Genomic DNA, 12,295 nt, shown 5'->3' with positions numbered 1-12,295 from the left:
AATTTAGTAATATCATCTATCACCTGACACAAACATCAGGTTTCTCAAAAGCAGTTTGCAATACACTCTTTCAATGAAATCCCCGATTCTGCAAAGCATGAAAAACAAAGCCAGTTAACACTCAGAAGTTTGAGCCCTAAGATCAATGAGGGAAGCAAAAAGCATAAAATGTCTTTTGATATCAGCAGAAGGAAGCAGTCATAGTGAACAGTCATCTCATACACTACAGTATTCCATACCATCCTTATCTGCTGGAGCAGGTAACAGCGGTCTGAATAACAGGAACCGCTTGCTAACAGGTACAAGACTGAAAAAGCTATCTGAGACACGCAGGTCACAGAGCAGTGACTCTTCTGGCACTTGTCTAAGTATACTTTTCATCTGTGATGAGTACAAAGATTCTGCACAATAAGCATCTCTGAGCACACAAAGAGCTCTGCACCCTTTAAGAGCTACAGTCTATGCTACAGACTGTTTCCTCCATTCCACTGCCTCAAGCTTCCTTAGCACCCCTTTCCTTTGTACCATTGCAAACATTTGTGCAATTGAGTTGTACCAGCAAATGCACTTAAAGAAAGCCAGTGTCTGAGCTTCACTGAACAGTCTTCAGGAAAACTGAAGTTTATATTAGCTCAGGAGCATTTATTTTGGAAGTGTCTGTACTTTCATCCAAACAGAAAGCACCAACAATACAATAAGAGCACCCAAACCCCACCAAGTCAACACCATGATTAACGATATCTCACAGAACACTGTCCCACATCAATCCACGGAGTTAAAGTAATGGAAATTTTGAAAGGTACATAAATACCAGAGGACAGCAATTGCATCATCGATGTGATGCAAGCAGAAGAGCAAGTTGGATCTGGAAATATTATTCTTCGTGAATTACTCGCTTAGCTGAAATAATTTCTCTTTCCTTTTCATCTGGCCCTGTTCAGGAAGAAATCTATATCTTTGAATATAGGATACTATATAGTATCCTCCACATATGGTACAGCACTTGCTTCCCACTCCAGAAGAAGACAATCAAACTGGGCCAGTCACATTAGAAAGTGGAGTGCAAAAAGGTGGTTTACATTCTGAAATGTGAAAATCTGAGGTTTCAGAAATTATTATGGATGTTACATTGATCATATATCGCTGACCTCAGCATTGCAATCTGTCATCAACAACTCCAAAGCCGCAGCAGCAGCAAGGATACTCACCTGCCCCGCTATGGGCTCCACATGCAGTATGTCCACTGTGACCAGACTCAACCTCAAGCACGGCCAAGGTGACACAGTATTAGTGTCGTGTGGAGGTGGACAGAGAGCCACTCTTCAAGTCACAATGCAGAGAGCCACTCTTCAAGTCACTTACGCATGTAGAAATGGCTGCACCAGCTCCCTCGTTATTGCTCTACCCAAAGGCTGTACCAGAAAGTAACAAAAACATCCTATTTGATCATGTTATGAAACCTTGTCTCATTACACATATGCAAAACAAGGCTGAACTTCCACTGCAAAGACAACATTGGTTCAGACACTTCAGTTTCTGAACATTTGGTGATCCGAATATTTGTTAATCAGATGTAATGTTATTAGTACACCCATACATCTATGTCCTGCATTTTGGATGCCCTGTACCATTTTAAAAATACTGGTATTTGAAAAGAAGGGTGATGGCCCCATGCAACAAGTTCACCTCAGCTAACAGCCTCAGGCAACCCATGCAGAATCTGAGACAATGATTTACTGGAGTACAGGAAGAAAATTATGGAGATATGAGAGTTGTGTAAAAAAAAAAAAAAAAGCAGACAATGGGGGTCACTGCATGAAAAGGACTCAAATAAACCTGTACATACCAATATTTCAATCCGCTGAACAACAAGAAGACACAGGGTGTGAAGGGAGTAATGCTGTATTTTCACAGAGGTAAACTGTTAACACATTTCCATCTTAGGTCTCAAATCTATTACAGCAATATTTTGTTTACTCATATGATGTATCATTTGGGATAATGTATCTACATAAATGTATGAGCTTCTGAAAGAACATTTTATGTTTTTAATTTTCAGGGTATAGTTTCTTTCATTTGTAGCTTTTGCAGGCTATAGATTTCCTGTCTAGCATCTCTCTCTCTTGGTGTTTAGAACTCCAAAACCAAGCTACTCTAAGACCTTACTGAGCCTACCACTTACACAGTAACATGGACAACCACCAGCATATTCCCTAAAAAAGGCACCCCAGAGAATTCAGTCATCAAAAAACGTCCAGCAAGGCAAAGGAACGAGGCCCTTCACATTAATTTAACAACCTACTATGCTCTGAATTCACTGTCAATACTAATCCATTTATCTAGCAACTAAACAAATGTATATGAGTTTCCTATGGCAATAACACACTGATTAAACCTTAGAACATTTCAGACAGGGCGTATTTCTCAAATAAAAATCAGACCTTATTAAACCTCAAAAGAAATTCCACATAAACACACAGCATCAAAAAGCCAGGAGCATGTAAGAATTCGGTCTTAGTTTTAGTCAAAAAGTGATTCCTTTCCAATTGCTTCATGTTTTCAGAAGCCCAGAGAGCAGTCCTTTGAGAGCCAGCCAGTAAAAAGAGCATGGCTCTCCTTCGTACACCGTCACGTAGTAGGGAGGCCTTTATGCCCTGCTAAATGCAAAATATTTTAGAAAAACAAAACCAGGAAACAAACTGGGATTTGGTCAAGAGTTCATACTGGCTGAATCACCGTGGTGTGGAAACCACCAGCTCTAAAGATGGAAAGTCCGGAGCCATTCATTCCCTTCAAAGAAAGAAAAAAAGTAAAAGAAAAAAAAAAATTTTAAAGGCATTAAAGACCCCTTTGGCTTGCTGGTAAGCTCTCCCAACATTGGAAACACAGGAAAGGCTACCTATAGATAGATGCCTTGACATTTTTCCCCTTCATCTCTCTTTGAGTACAATTTGATCTGCATCACAGTTTTCATATTGGGTGCAGTGAGACTTGTTTAAATGTCACTCCCTGACTCAACATGCAGAAATGCTGTAGGGTCATGGCACTGCTTCTTCCCTCCACATCCTGCACCTATTGCCCTCTTCTGCCTTTCCCCAGGAAAAAAAAAAAAAAAAAAAAAATCGACATACTTTACAGATTGAACACGGCCAGTTTCTAAGTAGAGATTCGTTCAGACTTCTCTGGATTGCCTTTTGTTATCCGAGAGCTTCCAAGGAAATATTGCTCAGAAGCAATTAAGCCAACTGTTCTTGGACAAAGACGTACAACAATCAGCGTATTTAGCAAGGCAACACAGTCATCTTGAAAGAGGCCTGGAAAATCCTAACACTGTTAAAATTCATCTTCACAACTGCTGACAAGATCTAGTAAAGATGTTTGTGTTCTGCTCATGCATTTCATCGTCTTTCATAAGCCAAAATCTTATTAGCAAATCATTTTCTCAAAGTTCAAAAGCCAAACTGTTGTGTATGCCCATTGCTTGTAGCAAGGATAACAGTTTTTGACAATAACCTATTTGCCCATACATTTTTTGCTTTCCTTGTTTTCAAAGTACTGGCATACATAGACATGCTATACTTAGGTACTAATAAACACATTTGTCTCAGCTAATCAATCACATTGTTTGACATAATCCTGTCACCAAAAATAAGAATCCTATCAGCTCTCTGATAACGTTCAGACTCACCAGATCACTGTATCCAGGGCAGCCTTTCTGGCTGTGCTGGATGGGATGACCAAGAGCCGTGGTGAGAAAGGAATATAACTGTACTCAGAACAAGAAGACAGCTAGTCCAGTGCCTAAACACCATCAGTTGAGGAAACCCAAGATCAGTTGTGTAACATATCTCCTTACACAGACTTATCTACATCGTTTATTCTCTCTGTGCCTCTGCTCTGTAAAATGGTACTTTTATGTAACAGACTGTGAGAATAAATACAGTACAAAGTGGCACACTGACAGGGAACATGGAAATAACCTCCGAATCTATAACTCCATATTACCAACGAGTCATTTTTAACACTCAAAAATGAATGATTCCAGAGAATGTTACAGTGGAAGTGACTCACAAAAGACAAGAATCAACAGTTTCCTGAACTGAATTCAGTTTTTGCGAGTATAAGTTTTAAAGGGTTCATTTACCATAGTGATTTCATTTGGAAAACAGTCTTTGAAAATGATAAGCAGCTTTCTACAGAGCACACCGCCAGGTGAGCAGCAATGTTATTTCATAGCACTGGTCCCAATGACCAAGGAAACCTTTCAACACAGCAAAGCCTGTTCCAGGATGTCTTGAGAAGATCTATAAAGACTCCACATCAAAAATCTGGGACTCTTGTGCATTAGTTTTGCACGCTTCTTAATGGAGTTGGTGTTACAAAGTGCTTCTAGCTCTATGAAAATTTCATGGGCAATATGTCAGGAGGGAATCCATCCTGAAATACTAAATTATGGTAAACTTAGGATAGGCACCAACTTTCCCAAAGAGTTCTTTATCCTGAGGAGAAGCCAGACAATGCAGAGCTCTAGCTAACTTCATTGACACCTTGCATATGTCTAATAAAAGGCATTTTTGTCCCTTCTGGAGGGAACTTATTCACTGGGTAATACTGTTTCAATGGAGAAAACCATCCCACAATCCTCCTTTTAAGATGTATATTAGGGAAACTGCATCTTTTTTATTTTTTTTAACACACCTCTACAGCCTTCCATCATTCTCCTTTTCTCTTTCCTGGAGGGCTTACCCTGCACTGCAGCTCCTGGTGACCTTTTCAGGTGCTGTATGCCTTTGGGCTTTCACTGCTCTCAGCTCCACATGCTGCCAGCACCTGTAACACGAACTAGTGCATGCTGAGTATTCCCTCTGCCCTGTCCCATGTCACCAATCCCACCCTCAAGTTTGTCAGGGTGCATCTATATTAGTGTTGAAGTTTGGAGCAGCAGGGTGCCTTGGAAGTCAGCCCCTCAAGTGCCCGCCTTACTGTGTTTTGCATCCTGGAGGAGTGCCCGAGCACAGACTGGATTCCTTCCAGATGATAGTGAGCTGGAAGACAGACCCAGGCAGCACAGGCAAAGACCCCAGCTGCGCACAGCATGAAGGGCTGCAGCTCTCCAGGTCCACTCCTAGTTGCTGCTATATTTGCTTGTGGAGAAATTGCCTTGGAGTTTCATTCATTCTCCTTCAGGGAAAATTAACAAACCCTTTCTACTCTGAACAACCACCCAAAACTTACACTGTTCCCCTCCGCTCTCCCAAAAAAGCAGCTTGATGCCTGTCAGCTATTTACCCAACCAGCACCTCCAGTGGATCATAACAACTGTTATAATTTTGGACTAGTCTTTGTTAAAACTGTCTGTCATAATTTAAGTCCTTGCTCCCCTGCCAGTATTCTGTCACTCACTTCTTCCCTTTCACCTGTTTCTACTCTTCCTTTCTTTCTTTTGGACTCTTGTTCTGTTTTATGATTTTAGTTATGGTTAAAGCTCAAACCCATCGCTAATACCAAATTAATCTGAAATAACTCCTTTGTCTTCTGTGATTTTTGTGATTTTATGTGACTGAATTTCTATTCAAGCTCTACCAGTGAAATGTGGAGCATCACACTATCTATAGAGAAATTATCTCCTCTTGTTTCTCAGTTAGCCACAGCATGGGCTTTTTCTTTGTGGGCCTACCCAGGATCCGTGGAACTGAATGGAAGGACCTCAGCTGACTGCAACAGGCTGTCACCTAAATGCATTTAATGAAGTCATTCAAACAACTGATAGTATTTATGTCAAATTTCATGACTATATGACATTCAGAGATAAACATGTATGTTCTGTGTCTTTTGCAAATATATTTTTTTCCTATTATACAATCTGAAAAAATACTGGTTTTGTTCTAGTGTAATTGTAAGATTCAAATTTATATACAAGACCTTTAGAAAACAGAGACCCACCTCTAAATGCAAAGAACAAACATTTGCATTACCTATTTATATTAAAATATGCAGAAATTTCCAAAGTATTCAGTCAACTTATAAATTTTTATAACTTCTTCAAATTGTTAACATTTTTTTAACACACAGCATTATTTCAGCTTTGTGGAAGGCTCAATAACAATCTTTCTGGTCTGGAAAAAAGGAAAGAACATTATAATAAAGAATGCAGAATAAATAAAAACAAAACAGTACAAGCCGTACATCCACACATACAAAGACAACTTTCATGGTGAGCTATAAGCAATTATAATAACACAATGTGCTGCATGTTGATTTCACCAGTGAAAAGAATTTCTCCAGTTATTGAAGACTTTCCTGGCAGAATTTCAGAAAAAAAAATCTGACATTCTCCCAATCTGACTTCTGTGCAATGCAAGTCATGCACATTTTAAACACCGATGAATAATACTGCCTTTCTTCTACGAACTGTTAACAGCTGTAGAAACTATTATAGCCTGCTTAAAATCATGTCTCTATAGTCAATACTCTCCAGACACTTAGCAATACTAAAGCTATTCCTGGGGCCAAACTAGAATTGCTATGTGAGTACAAAGTTTGATTTATGTTGAAATGAAACAACAAACATCTGATCTTTCCTTTTTTAAATAGCCATTCATATAAACACAAGTATCAGCTGCATAACTAGAAAGTGATGTACCAAATTTACAGAAATGAGACAAAGGAAGACCACCCACAGTTACCTTCAAGAAGAAAAGATTTGTCAGGGGGTGAAAGATTGCTGGTGAAGATACTTTGTACAGTCGTGGCTGCCCTAATGTCCTCATGGTGAGGCTGTGATTTGTGAGAGTGATGTTTCACAAATCTAATTTTTCAAGTCTTCTGAAAGACACAAAATTGAACAGCAGCCCAGTACCATATCTTGGCGATGCTCATCATCAGCTGCTCTCAGACTGCTCACAGGCACAGTGGACTTCCTAATAAAATCGTCCAGATGCATCCAAGAGGAAGTCAAGGTCTCTGTGTGCTAATGTTTTCCTTTTGCATCCCAAAGCACAGGTGGGAACGGGAGAAATGCTCAGTTGTGGTTTCTCTGACATTTTTGCAACAACAATTGGGAAGAGAGAGGAAAAGTCACAAGTGGAACAAGAGCAAACCTTAGAACACAGATCAAATTTCAGGTATGTTCTGTGGATTCACACACATTACCAAGACATGCTGAAAACACAGTTTTGATCCCTCGCTCCAACAATTCCAAACACAGACCTAACACACAGCAGAATTGCAGTAATTCTCTCTATTTTCAGGTCAAATTCAAGTTCTTGTGCAGGGCTGGAGACCAGTTATTTTTTTGGAAAACTCCCTCTGACTCTGCTCAGGACCCCAGTTTGCATTTACACAGTTCTATCCCAGACTGCTCTCAACCCCTCCACTTTTCTTCCTCCCTACTTACCCTCTTGCTCCCTCTACTTTTTATTAATTTTGTGCTTGCATGTCTCCTTTTCTTCTCCATGCTTTGAGCCTTATCCTATGCTGCCCTCCAGGCTAAGATCTTTCTCCCTGGGAAGGCTTTGGATGTCATATCTCCATAAATCTGGGCTAACACTCAGATTCAGTGACAGTAAAGCTGACCTCTGTCATTGGATCTCTCTTTCCAAGTATCCTCTGTCCTTCCTCCTGACTCTTCGAACAATCTCATCCTGTCTTTTTTAGCATCTATAACTTCAATGCCTTCTCCTTAGTTGTTGGCCTACATTTCATATTTGCTAATTTTGCCATACTTAGACTAAAAGCTCCTACCAGCAGAGTACAAAGTTGTTGCATTTTCATAGAATTACAGACTGGTTTGGATAGGAAGGGACCTTAAAGACCATCCACTCCCAGCCCCTGTGCCATGGGCAGGGCCACCTTCCACTAGCCCAGGTTGCCCAAAGCCCTGTCCAACCTGGCCTTGAGCCCTGCCAGGGAGGGGGCAGCCACAGCTTCTCTGGGCAACCTGTGCCAGGGCCTCACCCTCCTCACAGGGAAAAATTTCTTCCTTTTGTCTAATGTAAATCTAGCCTCTTTCCTTATCCTATCCCTACACCCCTGATCAAGAGTCCCTCCCCCCTTTCCCGCAGCCCCTTTCAGCCCTGGGGGGCCGCTCTAAGGTCTCCTCGCAGCCTTCTCTTCTCCAGCTGAACCCCCCAACTCTCCCAGCCTGTCCTCACAGGGGGGGCTCCAGCCCCTGAGCATCTTTGTGGCCTCCTCTGGACCCACTCGAGCAGGTCCATGTCCTTCTGCTGTTGGTGCCCCAGAGCTGGACCCAGCACTGCAGGGGGGTCTCACAGAGCGGAGCAGAGGGGGAGAATCCCCCCCCTCACCCTGCTGCGCACCCTGCTCTGGGTGCAGCCCAGCACACCGTTGCCTTTCTGGGCTGTGAGCACACGTTGCTGGCTCACAGTCAGTTTTCCATCCACCAACACCCCCAAGTCCTTCTCCTTGGGGCTGCCCCCCATCCACTGCTCACCCAGCCTGGATTTGTGCTGGGGATTGCCCCGACCCATGGGCAGGACCTTGCCCTTGGCCTTGTTGCACTCCATGAGGTTTGCAGGTCCCCCCTCTCCAGCCTGTCCAGGTCCCTCTGGATGGCCCATCCCTGCCCTCGGCGTGTGACCCCACCACACAGCTCGGTGTTGTTTGACAACACACAGTGGTGTCAATCCCACTCAATCCCACTGTCCCTGTCACCAATAAAAATGTTAAACAGCGCCGGTCCCCACAGCCACCCCTGAGGAACAGCACCCCTCACTGCTCCCCACTGGGACTTTGGCCTGTTGACCGCAACTCTGAGTGCGACCATCCAGGCAATTCCTTATCCACTGAGTGGTCCATCCATCAAATCCACGTCTCTCCAATTTAGAGTCAAGGATGTCACGTGGGACAGTGTCAAATGCTTTGCACAAGTCTAGGTAGATGATGTCAGTCATCTTTCAGTCATTTTTCCTTCCTTTGTCTATAAAATGGTGTGCTATTTAAATGTTTTCCCATAACGGTGGAGATGATCAGTTTACAACACTAAAGCATATGGAAGGAGAAGGTGTGCACATAAGGGGGAAGAGGACCCCCTGTTTTCGTAAATTTTAATAGTACCTAGGAAATAGTATTTTTTTCCAAAACCACTCACCACATACTATGCAAAAAGATATTATTTAGAAAAAAAGCATAAAAAAGGCACCAAGGTTAGTAGCAGCCATCATATCCTTTGGTCTAAGGCACCAACATTACTAGTAGCCATCATATCCTTTGGTCTGGGAATTTCAGCTGGGCTCCGATTCTTAGTTCAGTGCAGTCACAAGGCAATGCTACAATTACAATCCTCCAGGAACTGCAAATGAAAAAAAAGGTGACATTCAAATCAACTGACTTCCAAGGGCACGCACTTGAGATCAGGGCAGCAGGGAACCAAACAGCCTTACAAAACTTACAAAATAAGTACAAATCATGTAACATGAAAATTCTCACAGGTATTCTCTTAACACCAACCCGATTTGCTAAACTCAGTGGTCAGTAGTTCCACTGAAGAGAGTCAGAAAAATTAGGCTGTGGGTTACAAGGTCAGATAATTTACAATGGGAGGCTGACAGTGGACCACATGGAAAATTAAGCAGCTTGGACTGCAGACAAGCTTAGAGAGAGGCTGAAGCAATGACTATTTTGAGAATCCCTACTGGGCACAGAACAGCATTCTGCTGCAGAGCGCTATAACATACATGAAACACACTAATGGCTGAAACATAGGCAGAAAAAAGTCAAATATCCTGTCAATATAAAAAACAGATTTCAAGTGATTCCATCCATCACAAAAGATAAATTAAACAGAAAAATCTCCAGTGTGTAGGCATACCATAAATGTGAGAACAGAGCTTCCTAGCAATGGATCAGGAAGATCTGATCCTTGGCACTAATTCTGGAATGAGAAATCTTTTAGACAGGTTCCCTCCTTACCTGCCTATGTGTAGAAAAGTCACTGATAACTGAAAAACTCTTAAGCAATCTTCTATGCTGCTTTTCTACAACAATAATTACACAATGGCTGCTCAGAACTTAATGGTATCTGGTATCATTATCCTAACACACATAACCATCCATCCAGACATTTACACTGCGCCTCTCATAGTGGGGAGGGACTATGAATATGAACACGTGGGGCAAACAATACCATTAACGCTTCCATTTTGGCTGGTATCACTGTGTTAGTGCAGTCCACAGGCAGGTGCTGTCATTTCTGACAAGTCTGTTGGGTATCAGTGACAGGAATCTGTCAGATGCTGCCCACACGCGGGCCGTGTCCTGCACGGCACGCTGACCTCCTCCAAAGAAGTTTCATTTTAAAATTCTACTGAATGTGTTACAAATACCAGCTGGCAACATGCAATGTATCACAGAGAAAAGGAAAGACGTAATGGTCAGGACAAAACAATAGGGAGATACTCTCCAAGGCCAGCAGCAGGCTTGCCAGAGCACGTGTTGTGCTTGGTGGGAGAAAGGGGTTGGATTTTGTGATGGAGGGATGCTTGCCCCATCAAACAACGTCATGTGCAAAGACACCTCTGTTCTTCTCATGTAATTCCCTGACCCTGTGATTGCCAGAAGATTAGTGCTGTCATACAGACAACTTTAAAGCAGCCTCGGGCTTTGCCAAGAATAAACCAGAAGTTTCTTTACCCTCACGAGATCATATTCGCACCATGCGGAACTCCTTTTTCCCCAGGAAAAAGCCCTGTGCCAATGCATCAGAAAATGCATGTCAAAGACCTTTGACATCGCCTCAGTACAACCACACAGCCTGCCATCTGTTCTCCCCTTGGACAAGGAAATTCTGAGGGCCCAACTTACTCCTGCTTCCTGCCTTCTTTTCACCACTTGAGGTGCAGAACTAGCAGAAGAACCTTTGCAGACCTGGCCAAGACAGCTCAGAGCACTTCTGCTCCCATGCAGCAGGTTATCAGACCCACAGCAGAGCTTTAAACTTTAAGCTAAGTTATCGGACTACCCACCAGAGCCTGTGAGACCAACACATGCTCTCCCTCTCCCAGCCCTGCTGCGAGCAAGCTCTTCACTGCCAGGGAGGGATCAACAGATAGGTGTCCATACCTGCAGCTACACGAACAGATTTGGGAGACCTCTTCTGCAGCATGCTGGGAGCTTGTGTTCAGTATGGTATGCAACGAGATAATTCCAGTGTTGTCTGTTTAACAAAAAGTAAAAGTCTCTGAAATGATGATTTTTGCTTTTGGAAATTATATTAAGACCAGTGCAGAAACTGGTAGCAAAGAAGTGATTCATGAACACCAACAAAGTGATTCACCAGCCCCTTGCTAGGAAGTGATATCATCACACCACATCTCCATGAGAATGGCAAAAGAGAAGCATTGTTTCACAGAACAGGAAAGTGCTGTATTCTCAAAAAAAAAAAAAAAAAAAAAAGTATTAAATCTGAAGGTGTGTATGACAAACATGAGGGGACAAACTGTCAGTGCTCTGGGCAGTAAGTCAGGTACCCAGCACAGTGATTATCAGGTGCTTGGGAGCACTACTGAAGAACACCAGAACATTTGCAGTTTGGTCTGGGATAAATTGCAAACTCTGGATATATTGTACAATTACCCACAGCCCAACCAGATTCTTCTCTATATGATCCATCACGCCTCACTGCATCCCTCAAGCCACAAACAGAAAAATCCTTTCTTGCTCTCTGCTTAGCAGCCGTACAGCAAGCGTGCTCTCACATTCGCTCACCTAACTCAGTCCCACGCTCTCTGACCCACAATATTGCCTCCACATCCCACAGTGGGCTCTTGGGCTTGCCAGGGATGGATACACCTTAGCAGTGTGCCTGCTGCCCCCCCTGCCCTGCCCAGCACCACTACCCAGGTGCTCCAGAGCTTCTCAGGGGAACAGGACTGCTGCACAACCAGCTGGCCTAGGGAACCCCAAAGCTCCCCCAACCCCTTGCTGCACTGACTCTCACCTTGTGGCTCACACTAAAGAGAAGCTGAATGCATGTATGAAGCTGCTGGGGAGGCAGAAAGTGAGAGAGTTTTATGTTTCAGCATGTATGCCACATGTGGTCTTCAAGGGTGACACACTGGATAACAGGGTTTTTCAGTTTTTAGAACTGTACCTTGTGTTGGCCATGACCATGCTCTCTGCAGTTTTTCTGGGCAGTATCAGCTTGTCAACACCTCAAAGCACTAAGCATGCTGCTCTTTACCTTACAGCTAACAACCTACCCCTTACAAGCAGGCAGCAGTAGGCTTGCAGCTATATAACTACCAAGCTGACGATGACAAGCTGACATTACCCAGAT

Source organism: Athene noctua, chromosome 21 (assembly GCF_965140245.1).
Source record: "Athene noctua chromosome 21, bAthNoc1.hap1.1, whole genome shotgun sequence".
Taxonomy (NCBI): Eukaryota; Metazoa; Chordata; class Aves; order Strigiformes; family Strigidae; genus Athene; species Athene noctua.
Note: the sequence above shows the minus strand (reverse complement) of the source record.